Genomic DNA, 13,279 nt, shown 5'->3' on the forward strand with positions numbered 1-13,279 from the left:
CCATATGCATTTATGGACTATGCACAATCCATAATCCAATAACTCTTATCCTCTAGGTTTGGTGATTTCAGCCAGCTAGTAGAAAGAAAAGAATGGATAAATGCAAACATGCCCTAGTGGGAGCGACTGATGGATGACTTAGTGCATTAACAAACTGTCCCACATTGAGAATAGACTGGTGGTTGCCAAGGGGGAGCAAGGTAGGAGAGGGTTAGGTTGAGTGTTTGCGATTAGCAGATACAAACTAGTGTATATATAGAATGGATAACCAATAAAGTCTTACTGTACAGCACAGGGAACTTTATTCAATATCCTGTGATAAACCATAATGGAAAAGAATATGAAAATGTATATGTATGTATAACTGAGTCATTTTTCTGTACAGCAGTGATTAACACAACGTTGTAATTCAACTAACTAGGAAAGAAAAAACTGTCATTGGCATTCTAAGACAATGCATGTTAACTAAAGGAATAAGTCTCAAATACATGCTATCAAGCAGTTGCAAAGGAGAGTGAGGGGAAATTTAGGGCAGAGGGATCTTTAAATCAAACCAAAAGGGCCATAGTTCACTCTGCTACCCGAGGTCAGCCGTTGTTCTTGGAAACACGTTGATACGATGTTCAGCCAAGAAAACCAGGGAGACATGCTTGTGTCTGGTTAAAGGGCAATTCCAGGCCTTTCTCTCCACCCTGTTGGTTTCTCTCACCTCTAGCGGGGCACTACCTGGCTACCCTCTACAGGTAGGTTGTTCCAGAAGCAGACAGTTTCTAGGAGAGCCACAAACTGCAAATCCACATTCAGAGTCCTCACATTTTTGATATTTAAGGCTGTTGACTTGTGGACTAAGTGGTTGTCAGAGTCCTTTCACGTAGATAGGATCAAGAACCTTTGGCTCAGGCTCTTATCACTCTGTGTAAAGGTGAAAAATTGATTGGAAGAAAATGTGGCATTTTATTCTCCCTCGTGCCAGTTGAAAGTTTAGTTTCCATGTCTTTCTGTGTCACTGAAATAATAAATGCAAATCCAACCAGGCAGGCTTTTTTTTTCTTCACTAGAGGGTTCTGCATTAGGAAATGAAAAAATTTGACAGAATAAATGCAGAGTGAATAACAGGAAGCACGTTGTATCCCCCTTTCCTAAGCCGAGATACAAAGCTCAGTCATTTATCAGGCTGTGTGTTGCGACATTTTATGCCATCCTTGGGTCCTTAGGTATCATGACTGCTTGGTGATTTTCAGTGATGGGGCAGACCTACAGAGACAAGACTGGATGTGGGTCTGTTGAATTCAATTTTCACCCCACCCTCACTCATTTAATGGTTTTCATATTTAAAAATCTGAAATATTGGTAACAGAAATTTGATGGGCCTGATTTCCATCTACAAGATGTATTGAATGACACTGAAGAAATATTTTGGCTCAAGATCTATTTATTAAATATGCTAAGAGACCTATTTTCCTGAGTGCCTTTGTATTTAGCGTCACATTTTAAGTGACTTTGTATTCTTTAAGGAACAAGTGTAGATATTTTATTATGAAATAGTGAAGAGTTTATCAGTAGTAAATGACACTTCCTGGGTGCCAGGCTCCAAATGTTTTATGTGTAACATATGTTGTTCTCATTACAACCCCAGGAATGGCTGCCATTTTTGTTGGTGTTTTTAGATGGGGAAACTGAAGCACAGGGATTTTGGATGACTTCAACAAGGTCTACCCTGGCTAGAAGTGCTGCTGGGCTGTGGACCAGACAGCACTACTCCACAGTCTCCATGTTCATCCGTAGAGCTGTACTGCCTCTGCAGCAACAACAAAAAGGGCTAGAAGAATGCACTGAAACCTGGCAGGACAAGTCCCCTCTAGGATTGTGAGAACTTTTATTCATGATGATAATGTATTCATGTATTAAATGTGATTGAAACTTGTAAAGTATAAAATTGTCAGAGTCCTCAGTCAGGTTATTAACTTCCATAAATTTGTTGCTACTTGAAAAAATTGTCAATTAGACTCTTAAAGCTGGTAAAGAATCTAGGGATTATGTTAAAGAGATTATCTTCTTGTTTTTCAGATGAAGAAACAGGTTATATGACTTGCTTAAGCACATAAAACTAGTTAGTGACAGAGCAGGTCTGCTGATTTTGTGTGCTTTCTATTGCATTTTTGAGACATATCTTACATGGAGTAATTTGTAGATCCTAAGTGAATAGTTTGAGAATTTTATCAAATGCATGTACTCATGTAACCAATTTCAGAACCATATAGATGATTTAGATCCTGTGATAAAAATCCTTTCCATTGCTCCTGAACATTCCCTTGTACTAGGCAACTCTTTGAAAACTTCCCTTGTGTGTATTAGTAAGAATTCAAGTACTTACATTTCATGTGTATCCATACATTTTACCTATCTCAGCAAAGATACATCTTAATGTGTGTGTGTGTATACTTCCTTAAAGACAGAAATAGGATTTTCACAAAGTCCCATGAGCTTCTTCTTATCCTTTTACAAACCAGTTCCTAATTGATGAAATTGCTAATTGGTGTTTCTTGTTTACAATTATTTGCTCCAGTTGGTCTATAGCCTGACATAATTATCATTACATACAAAATAATTCTTCAGTTGTTTGATGCTCAGGCTCCCCAGGCGCACTTGGAGTCAAAGTATACATGTCTTTTTTTTTTTTTTTTTAACTAAGCAGTTTCTGAATTAAAGTCTTGAGAAAGTTTTGTTAAGAATAAGGTGTATTGACTGAAGGCAGTGTATCTGAGCTCGGGCATCTTTGGTCTGCTGTGCTTTGTGTTAACTAGAAAAGCTTTCCAGCTGAATTGGTGGTGAATCAACACAGTGATAGTCCGTCAGCTTGGCTCCTTGTGCATCCTTCTCTTTCTCTTTCTGTTTGCTCTGCAGGCTTGGTGAATGGTGTGTGTATGTGTAAGAGCTGTTGTCTGGCAATGGTACCAGTGTTCATGCGTGATTTTCAAAACCTATTCCATATTCAAAAGTATGGAAAATGTCCTGTAGAGTGAGTGGATCTCAATCCATGTAAGTTCGACATCTAAAACAATAGTCTTCTTTTTGTATCTAGTTCTACAGAATTATTCTAAAATCCCTAGCAAATGTTCCCAAAGGAAGTAAAGTAATTTTTATGGCTATACTCATAGCAGTAATACTATAATTGAGAAAATTGGAAGTAACAACTGTTCAATAAAAGAGTGATTATATCATAGTGAATATATAGTTACTAAAAATGATATGTGGCCAAGTTTTTACATGGAAACGTTTAAATAAGACAATATTAAACAAAAAAGAAGATCCTAAAGTTTCAATTGCTATTTTAAGTACTATAAATAGTAATTTTTACTTATGTGAAAAGTTTATACCTTAGAAGAAATTTATTATGAAATTTTTATGCATGAAAATAATTAAAAAAAAAATTTTTTAATCTTTGGCCAGGCCATACAGCATGGTGGATCTTAGTTCCCTGACCAAGGATCGAACCTGTGCCCCTTGTAAGTGGAAGCAAGGAGTCTTAACCACTGTACTGCCAGAGAAGTCCCTGGAAATAATTTTGACTTTAATGTTTTAAAAACATTAAAAGAGTTTTCATTTTGAAATAATTTAAACTACAGAAAAGTTGCAAGAATGATGCCAGTAACTCTCCCTGACCCTATACCTGTAGCCCCTGATTTTTAACATTTTGTTACATTTGTTTTCTTACTTGCTTTCTCTCTTTCCTTATATCAGTTCATTTCAGTTCAGTCGCTCAGTCCATCACCAACTCCCGGAGTTTACTCAAACTCATGTCCATTGAGTCGGTGATGCCATCCAACTATCTCATCCTCTGTCATCCCCTTTTCCTCCCACCTTCAATCTTTCCCAGCATCAGGATCTTTTCCAATGAGTTAGTTCTTCACATCAGGTGGCCCAAGTATTGGAGTTTCAGCTTCAACATCAGTCCTTCCAATGAACATTCAGGACTGATTTCCTTTAGGATGGACTGGTTGGATCTCCTTGCAGTCCAAGGGACTCTCAAGAGTCTTCTCCAACACCACAGTTCAAAAGCATCAATTCTTTGACACTCAGCTTTATTTATGGTTGAACTCTCACATCCATACATGACTATTGGAAAAACCATAGCTTTGACTAGACAGACCTTTGTTGGCAAAGTAATGTCTCTGCTTTTTAATATTCTGTCTAGGTTTGTCATAACTTTTCTTCCAAGGAGTAAGCATCTTTTTATTTCATGGCTGCAGTCACCATCTGCAGTAATTTTGGAACCCCCTTAAATAAAGTCTGTCACTGTTTCATGGTTTCTCCATCTATTTGCCATGAAGTGATAGGACCAGATGCCATGATCTTAGTTTTCTGAACGTTGAGCTTTAAGCCAACTTTTTCACTCTCCTCTTTCACTTTCATCAAGAGGCTTTTTAGGTCTTCTTCACTTTCTGCCATAAGGGTGGTGTCATCTGCATATCTGAGGTTATTGATATTTCTCCCAGCAATCTTGATTCCAGCTTGTGCTTCTTCCAGCGCAGCGTTTCTCATGATGTACTCTACATATAAGTTAAATAAGCAGGGTGACAATATACAGCCTTGACGTACTCCTTCCTGAATCATTTGAGAGTAGGAGGTACATCATGCCCATTTACTCCCTTAATCTTCAGCGCATTTTTCCTAAAAACATCAATATTCTCTTGTGTACATACAGTAGAATTATTAAATTCAGGAAATTTAACATGGGTATATAAAACTTTAAACAGTGTACAGTTTATATTTCAATTGTCCATTGTCCTAACCTTGTTGTTTTCTAGCATTTGCCACTCTCCAGTTTCGAATCCAGTCCAAGATCATATTTTGTATTTAGTCAATGTTGTCTCTTTAGTTTCCTTTAATCTTCCCTACCTTTCTTTGTCTTTTATGATATTGGCATATTTGAAGAATATGGACCAGTTATTTTATATTCCTCAGTTTGAATTTGTTTGATGTTTCTTTGCGATAAGATTTGGATTTCTTCCTGAGGAAATTCAATGTTTGGCTAGAAAACTACAAAAGAAATGTCATGTTCTTCTCAGCATGTGGCATATGGAGTCACATGATGTCTATCTGCTCCTCATTGGTCATGTTAATATTGATCATTTGATTAAAGTATCTGATTTCTGCACAGTATGGTTGCAATTTTCCCCCTTAACAGCTGGTAAGCGTTCTGAGGAGAGATGTGTTATGAGCATAGAGGATAAGTATGCTCCTTATCCTACTGTTGGGACTTCCCTGGTGGCTCAGACGGTGAAGCATCTGCCTACAGTGAGGGAGACCCAGGTTCAATCCCTGGGTCGGGAAGATCTGGAGAAGGAAATGGCAACCCACTCCAGTATTCTTGCCTGGAAAATCCCATGGATGGTGGAACCTGGTAGGCTACAGTCCATGGGGTCGCAAAGAGTCAGATACGACTGAACAACTTCACTTTCACTTATCCTACTTTTTCCTCTAGACTTAACATCTGTCTTAGTTTCTTTATAAAAATACATTTCCCAAGACTCACATATACATACCTTTGATGAAAAGGAAAACTTGAGTGATTTTGCTGAGATTATATCTTTGTCTGTGATACTCCCATTCAACCCTATCTAGTTTGTACCACAATTTAAGCCTATCTCAAAATGCTGTCTGTACTTCCCTATTTGTAACTAGATTTAATGTTTTCCTCTTTGACATCCAGGAACACTTTGTACTTTTCTTGGGGGACATATTAACTTCTACTTTGTGCTTGTAACTAATGGTGTACTTCCTCCAGCTGGGTTACCACACAGCCAGTGCCTTGAGGGCATGGACTGTGTCCTAATCTGCAACCTTTCCTGGGCTTAGAAGAGGCAGTTGATGGGAGACACATGATCCATGTTTTTTCATGAAATGTGTATTTACTCCTACTACTCACTGCTTCTGATATGCTAGAAATACTCAGTTGCATGTTTCAAAAACTCAGTTTCATCTGTTTAACATCTCTACACCTCCTGTTTAACAACAGGTTGCTATTTTGCCCCTGAAGTAAGAATGGAAACCCTTCAGTGTCTGTCATTTTTGTATTCTTAGCTCAGGTGTTAAGAAAAGTGTTGTTGAGTGAATGAGTTGCTTCCTTACTGTGAGGATTTGTGTTTTATGTTGTCATCTAAGTCTCTTAATAGGGCACTGGGCCAACTTTTCATGGCTTTGACAAGAAGGTATGATGAGGTCTGCTCTTCCTCTGGGGCATAAGGATAACTCCATATGGGTATAGACAGGAGAGCAGTTCCCTACCTCAGGACTCCTCTGTGTATAGGCTTTAGAAACTGAAAGTATAACCTGCCAAAATCACAGGAGTTAGGAGCCAAGGTTATTAATTTGTTCACATAGTATTAATTTATTCTGCCAAAACATGTAAGAACAAGCATTAATTTAGTTTGTAAGTTTAATGAATGTTTAGAAGAACTGAAATTCTAAGTAGGTCAATCAAATCTTACAGTACAGCTAACTTGCAATTATACTGGGAAGAGTTGTCCAGACAGATGACACTATACTGTTTGTTACTTTATACAGAAAGTGTATAAAATGCATAAAATCCGTCTTTTCTATAGTGTATTTTTTTAGGTTAAGTTTTTGAAATGGATGAAGGCATATCATTCTTCACAGTGGGGCTTCCCTTTAGAACATGAACCGGTCTATTATTTTAAAGATAATTTTTAAATTTTACAGTAGTTTTAAATTTCCAGGAAAGTTGCACAGATAGTACAGAGAGCACCTCACCCAGTTTTCCTCTATTATTAACATCACATTTCAGTATGTACATGTGTCACAGGTTAGAAATAAACATTAGTATATTATTCTTAAGTAAACTGAATACTGTATTCAGATCTCACCAATTTTTCTCTAATGTCCTTTTCTTTATTCTGGGATCCCACAGAGGACACTACATTATGTTTAGTTAACGTGTCTCCCTAGCCTCCTCTGGTCTGTGACAGTTTCTCAGACTTTTCTTGTCTTTGATGGCCCTGACAGTTTTAGAAGTGTTAATCGGGTTTTTTTTTTTTTTTCTTCAGAATGTCCCTCAATCTAGATTTCTTCAGTGTTTTTCTCACGGTTAGACAAGGGTTTGGGGGAAGAGTTCCACAGAAGAGTAGTGCCACTCTTATTGCATCATATTAAGGTTACATAGAGTCAGCATGACTCATCATGTTGGTGTTAACCTTGCCACGGTGGTCAGGGTTCTATACTGCAAAGTGACTTTTTACGCCTTTTCAATACTCTACTTTTTGAAGCCAGTCATAAGGGCCAGCCTACTCTAAGTGGAGTAATAGGGTGGAAAATTAAGTTTCACTTCTTGGAGGAGGAAAGTATTATCATGAATTTTTCTGTAAGGGAGATTTGTCTCTTCTTACTTATTTAATCATTTATTTGTACCAGTATGAACCCATTATATTTGCTTTATACTTTGTGTTATAATAAAATACTTTGTTATTTATTTTGTTTTTCAGACAGTTCCAGCTTTGGCCATTGGAAACTCTTTCAGCTAATTCCTGTGTCTCTTTGATGTGTACCCATCATTTTTGTTTTTGGAGCATTTCCTTGCTTTCTGGTGCTAGAGGATGCTCTGGGCTATCTTGTATATTATTGGACCAGCCCTAGAATCAGCCATTTCTACAAGGAGCCATGGTTCATTTTGTAGGAGAATGGTATCAGAAAGCAAGATCTGGTTCAGTTTTTGATCATATAATAATGAATTTTGCAAATGAAAGTGAGGTAGAGAACATATGCTTCGATAACAGCTTTAAGTTACTTTGAGTCATATCTCCACCATGAATAGGCTGATCAGCCATCCCAGTTTGCATAGACCTGAGAGGTTTTTCCAGGGATATGGGACTTCCAATGAGAAAACAAGGGTAAGTTGGCCACCCTAGTCATGGAATTGGTTATGTTCTTTGGTTGCAAGAGAGTGAAATTCAAATAAAGTGACCTCAGTTTAAAAAGGGAATTTAATGACTCATTTAACTGAGAAATGTAAGGATGTATAGATTTCAGGAAGAGCTGGATCCAGGGATCAAATTATTTAATTAGGGCTCCCTCCAATTTCATGTTTCAACTCCACTTTTCTCTGTGTATTGATTCTATCTTTCTGCATGTGGTGGAAAAAGTGTGGACTCTCTAATGGAGAAGAACAGCTGTCCTCATCCCCTAGAATAGGGATCAAAACTGCAGTGCCTAGAGGGGTGAGGCTTGGTGGAGGACAATAGGGAGTGATGGGAACTTTAAGGGAAGCTCTAGTTATCAATGCTATGCAGGAATGCAAGTTTACTATTGCCAAATACTGCCGTTTTTCAAAAGAAGCCAGAAATGTGAAACCCTGATTTTTAAATGCTGGAAACTAATTAAATAACAACAGCAACAACAACATTAACACTATTTATACCAAGTAAATACAGCTATGGGGAAAATATGTTAAAATATGTTTTGGGTTGCCAGTTTATAACCTCTGGCTTCAGAAGTTCATGGCCACTATCTGGCAACCTAAGGACCTACTTGGGTACATACCTGTGGAAGGTGGCTCACTTACTGTTCTCAGGATACATTTACTATTTTTGAAAATAGATCCCATTTAACTTAATAATCACTAAATTCATCAAGCACTTTCAATGTGTCAGGCATTGTGATAAGCTATTTATACATCTCTTTTAGTCCTTAAGGTAACCTATGAAATAGTTACTATTAGTATTATCACCATAGTCCTCTTACAGATGAAGAAATTGGGAACAGAGAAGATGTGTATTTTCCTCAATGTTTATAACTGGAAGCACCAGGGCAAGATTTAGATCCCTGCTGAGTCTGACTGCTCAGATTCTTTGCTCCATTGCTACATTGCTTCAGATGGCTGCAGAGAAGAGACATCTTATGTCTCAGGGTCAGAGAAGGTCTGGGATGGAAAGAACCTTGGAGATTACCCAGTATGTTAACTTCCTTATTTTAAGATGGGGAAATTGAGGCCAAGAGCATGGAGTGATGACCTCATAGTCTATCAGTGGTGAGCTGGGATAAGTGTAAAGCCCTTTTGATGCTTCATGTAGCATCTGGGATTTGCTAACTGCAAGGACTAAATCCATGGTGGGTTTTACAAAGCATTCTGAAGCCTTGACAAATGATCCCTGCAATTGCTGTTTCTGAATTGACATAATTCTTCATCTCTCATGTTAGGCTTTTCAGAGGGAAGGATATTTTCCTGTCTTTTTAACCAGGAAAGAAGATTACAACAATCATTTTTCTCTAAAGTGATAATTTCATCTATATACTTAGCCATCACTGTGATTTGAGTACGAGGCCAGAGTGAGATGGGGAAGAAATTTCACAACTATGATAAATATGTCTTTTAAGGTCTTTCTATCAATTCCTAAGAGATATGTCACCAAGATGCCTTGAAAGTTACATTTTGTCTACATACAAATGATCATAATATTCAATTTCAAAAATACTGAATTCCAATGTGTGGTTCCTAAAAGGTATATACATGTGAATTTAACAGATATTTAAAGAAAACCATTTTTTTAAATTGAAGTCTAATCGACTTCCAACGTTGTATTAATTTCAAGTATACAGCACTGTGATTCAGCTGTACATGCACATATATATATCTGTTCTTTTCCCTTATCGGTTATTACAAAATGTTGATTATAGTTCCCTCTGTTATACAGAAGGTCCTGTTGATTATCTATTTTACATTATATATAGGAGTATGTATATGTTAATCCCAGACTCTTTCCCACCTGCTTTCTCCTTTGGTAACTGTAAGTTTGTTTTCTATGTTGGTCTGTTTCTGTTTTGTAAATAATTTCATTTGTATCTTTTTTTAAAGATAAGCAATATTATATGATATTTGTCTTTCTCTGTCTGGGTTACTTCACTTATTATGATAATCTCTAGGTCCATCCATGTTGCTATATATGGCATTATTTCATTCTTTTTTATGGCTGAGTAATATTCCATTATATATATCAATACACCACATTTTCTTTTTCTATTCATCTGAGAGGAATTTTGTGTGTGAGAAATCTTGCTCATTTTGGGGGGATGTAAAAATTAATAAGGCATGATTCCCACCTTCAGGGAGCTTATTACATGTAGAAAAAAAAAGATTTATTATTAATAAACCTCAATTACAATAGAATAAAATAAAAGAAAAATAAAACCACTGAGGAAGTATTAGAAAAAGAAGCATCAAATCTGACTGAAAAGATCAGGGAGGACTTCGCACAAGATTTGAGCTGGATTTTGAAGGCTAGTCAGATTTTAGCAGCTACAGACAGGGATGAAAACTCTAAAGAGAAAAGGAAGTGCATGAGTAAAGACACAAAGTGAGAAACACAGGATGCCTTAAGAAAACATGTGATAACAAATTTGGTCGTATGTGCAGGGCTCTCTCATTGCTAGGCTAAGGAGTCTGCTCTACTTGGTAAGCCTGGAGGATCTATTATAGACTTTGAATGGAGAAATGAGATGATCAGGGATTTTTACAGGTGGACTTTACAGGACTGAAGGTGAATAGACTATTAGAAAAGCTATTGTGGAGCTTTCAACAAGAGCCAGTGCTGGTCTCATGAGCAGCTTGGCAGTGGAAGTAGAAAGAACATTGAAGGACATGGTGGAAATAGTCTTTGGACTTGGTAGTAGGATGTGGGAAGGGCTTAAAAGAATTATAGGTGATTTCTGTGGTTTGAAGCCTCTGTAACTGGGAGAAGGCAGCATTATTATAGAAATAAGGAAGAGGGAGAGGAACTGGTTTGGAATAGAAGATGGGATAATTTCAAATTATTGAGATTGATGAGCTGTCTAGCTATCAAGGGAGATATATGTACATTTGGGTCTGGGGTTCTGGTGTGAGTATAGTTTACAGATTTAGGCTTGGGAGTCATTTACATGGAAAATAAGAGACAGGCTTAGATGTTTCTTATACTATGCCTGTTACTTTCTTTTTTCTTCCTCATTTTTTTTTTATTGAAGTATACTCGATTTACAATATTCTGTTAGTTTCATATACAGCAAAATGATCAGTATATATTTTTTCAGATTATTTTCCATTGTAGGTTATTATAAGATATTGAATATTGTTCCCTGTGTTATACAATAAATGCTTCTTGCTCTGCTATTTTGTGTATAGTAGTTAATATCTGTTATTCTCATGCTTCTTACTTATCCCTCCCCATGCCCCTTTCCACTTGGTAATCAAGAATTTGTTTTCTATGTCTGTAAATCTGTTTCTATTTTGTATATAGAGTTATTTGTATTACTTTTTAGATTCCACAGATAAGTGATATATAGATATTTATTTTTCTCTGTATGACTTATTTCACTTAGTTCACATTTTCTGTGTCCATCTATCTTTCTGCCAATGGCAATTATTTCAGCCTTTTTATGAATGAAATAATATTCCATTATGTATGTATACCGCATCTTCTTAGGCCAGTCATCTGTAAATGGGCATATGGGTTATTTCCATGTCTTGGCTGTTGTAAATAGTGTTGCTGTGAACATTCAGGTGTGTGTATCTTTTCAAATTAGAGTTTTTGTGTTTTCCATATATATGCCCAGAAGTGGGATAATTGGATCATATGGTAGCTCTATTTTCAGATTTTTAAGGAATTTCCATACTGTTTTTCATAGTGGCTGTACCAGTTTACATTCCCACCAACCATGTAGGAGAGTTCCCTTTTCTCCACACTCTCCAACATTTATTATTTGTAGACTTTTTGATGATGGTTATTCTGACCAATGTTAGATTATACTGCATTTTTGTTGGCCATCTTGGAAACATGTCTGTTTAGGTCTTCTGCCCACTTTTTGATTGAGTTGTTTGTTTTTTGATATTGAATTGTATGCACTGTTTGTATATTTTGGAAATTAAGCCCTTGTCAGTCTGCCTCATTTGCAAATATTTTCTCCCATTCTGTAGGTTGTCTTTTTATTTTGTTGATGGTTTCCTTTTCTGTGCAAGAGTTTTTAAGTTTGATTAAGTCCTTTTTGTTTATTTTTGCTTTTATTTCTTTTGCCTTGGGAGACTGATCTAAAAAATATTGCTACAATTTATATCTGAAAATATTTTGTCTGTATTCTCTCTAGGAGTTTTATGGTGTCATGTCCTATGTTTAGGTCTTTAAACCATTTTGAGTTTATTTTGTATATGTTATGAGGGAGTGTTCTAATTTCATTGATTTGCATGAGATTTTCCAGCTTTCCCACCACTACCTGCTGAAGAGGCTGTCTTTTTTCCATTGTATATTCTTGTCTCCTTTGTTGTGGATTAATTGACTGTAGGTATGTGGGTTTATTTTTGGGTTCTCTATTTTGTTCTATTGAAATGTTATATCTGTTTTTTTGTGCCAATACCATGTTGTTTTGCTTATGTAACTTCGTAGTATTATCTAAAGTCTGGTTGGGTTATGCTTCCAGCTTTGTTATTTTTCCTCAGGATTGCTTTGGCAATTCTGGGTCTTTCATAGTTCCATAATTTATTCTAGTTCTGTGGAAGATGTTTTGGATATTTTCATAGGGATCACATTAAGTCTGTAGATTGCTTTGGGTAGTGTGGCCATTTTAACAATATTAATTTTTCTAATCCAAGAACATGGGATATCTTTCCATTTTTTGAAATCATCTTCAATTTCATTTGTCAATATTTTATAGTTTTCAGTGTATACGTCTTTCATCTCCTTGGTTAGGTTTATTCCTAGGTATTTATGTGATTTTTAAGCAGTTTTTTTTTTTTTACTTTCTCTTTCTGGTATTTCATTGTTAGCGTAAAGAAGTACAACAGATTTCTATATATTAATCTTGTATCCTTACACCTGTTATTTTCTAATCTGTAGATAAGTTTTTAAAAAATATATTGTAGCATTCAGTTTTCATCACAACACCATGAAACTGAGACCCAGAGAGGTTGATTAGTTTGCTCATATTCTCAGAGTTTGTTCATCCCAAAGACCAACTTTTTGCCAGATCTTGTTCTGGTGAGAGGCAAAATTTGAAGCATACTGAGTTGAGTTCCCTGTAAGAAAGCTAAGGTTTGACTGTATTGAAAAGAGGCTGAGATGGAATGAAGACAGAATTTGCTGGGATTGCAGGGAAGAGGGGCCAGTGTCTAACAGGGTTTATTGGTAGGTATGGGTCTTCCCATGGTGCAGAGGAAGAGCCAAGGATGTTGATGGAAGAGTAGACATGGGAGAAGACGTGGATCCTGGTTCTAAAGCAGTTAGGGAAGGATACTTTAGGT

The 13,279-nt window shown here is 36.6% G+C and overlaps 1 protein-coding gene across 1 annotated transcript in view; it reads left to right on the forward strand.

Annotated features, from left to right (window-relative positions):
* The window catches only part of JADE1 (jade family PHD finger 1), a 502,176-nt gene that overhangs the window by 23,184 nt on the left and 465,713 nt on the right, over positions 1-13,279 (forward strand). The window contains exon 4 of the mRNA XM_081538240.1: positions 7,503-7,907. The gene's annotated coding sequence lies outside the window, so the exon portion shown is untranslated. The remainder of the gene's footprint in view (positions 1-7,502; positions 7,908-13,279) is intronic.

This window comes from Giraffa tippelskirchi, chromosome 11 (assembly GCF_054371585.1).
Source record: "Giraffa tippelskirchi isolate mGirTip1 chromosome 11, T2T-mGirTip1v1.2.pri, whole genome shotgun sequence".
Lineage (NCBI taxonomy): Eukaryota > Metazoa > Chordata > Mammalia > Artiodactyla > Giraffidae > Giraffa > Giraffa tippelskirchi.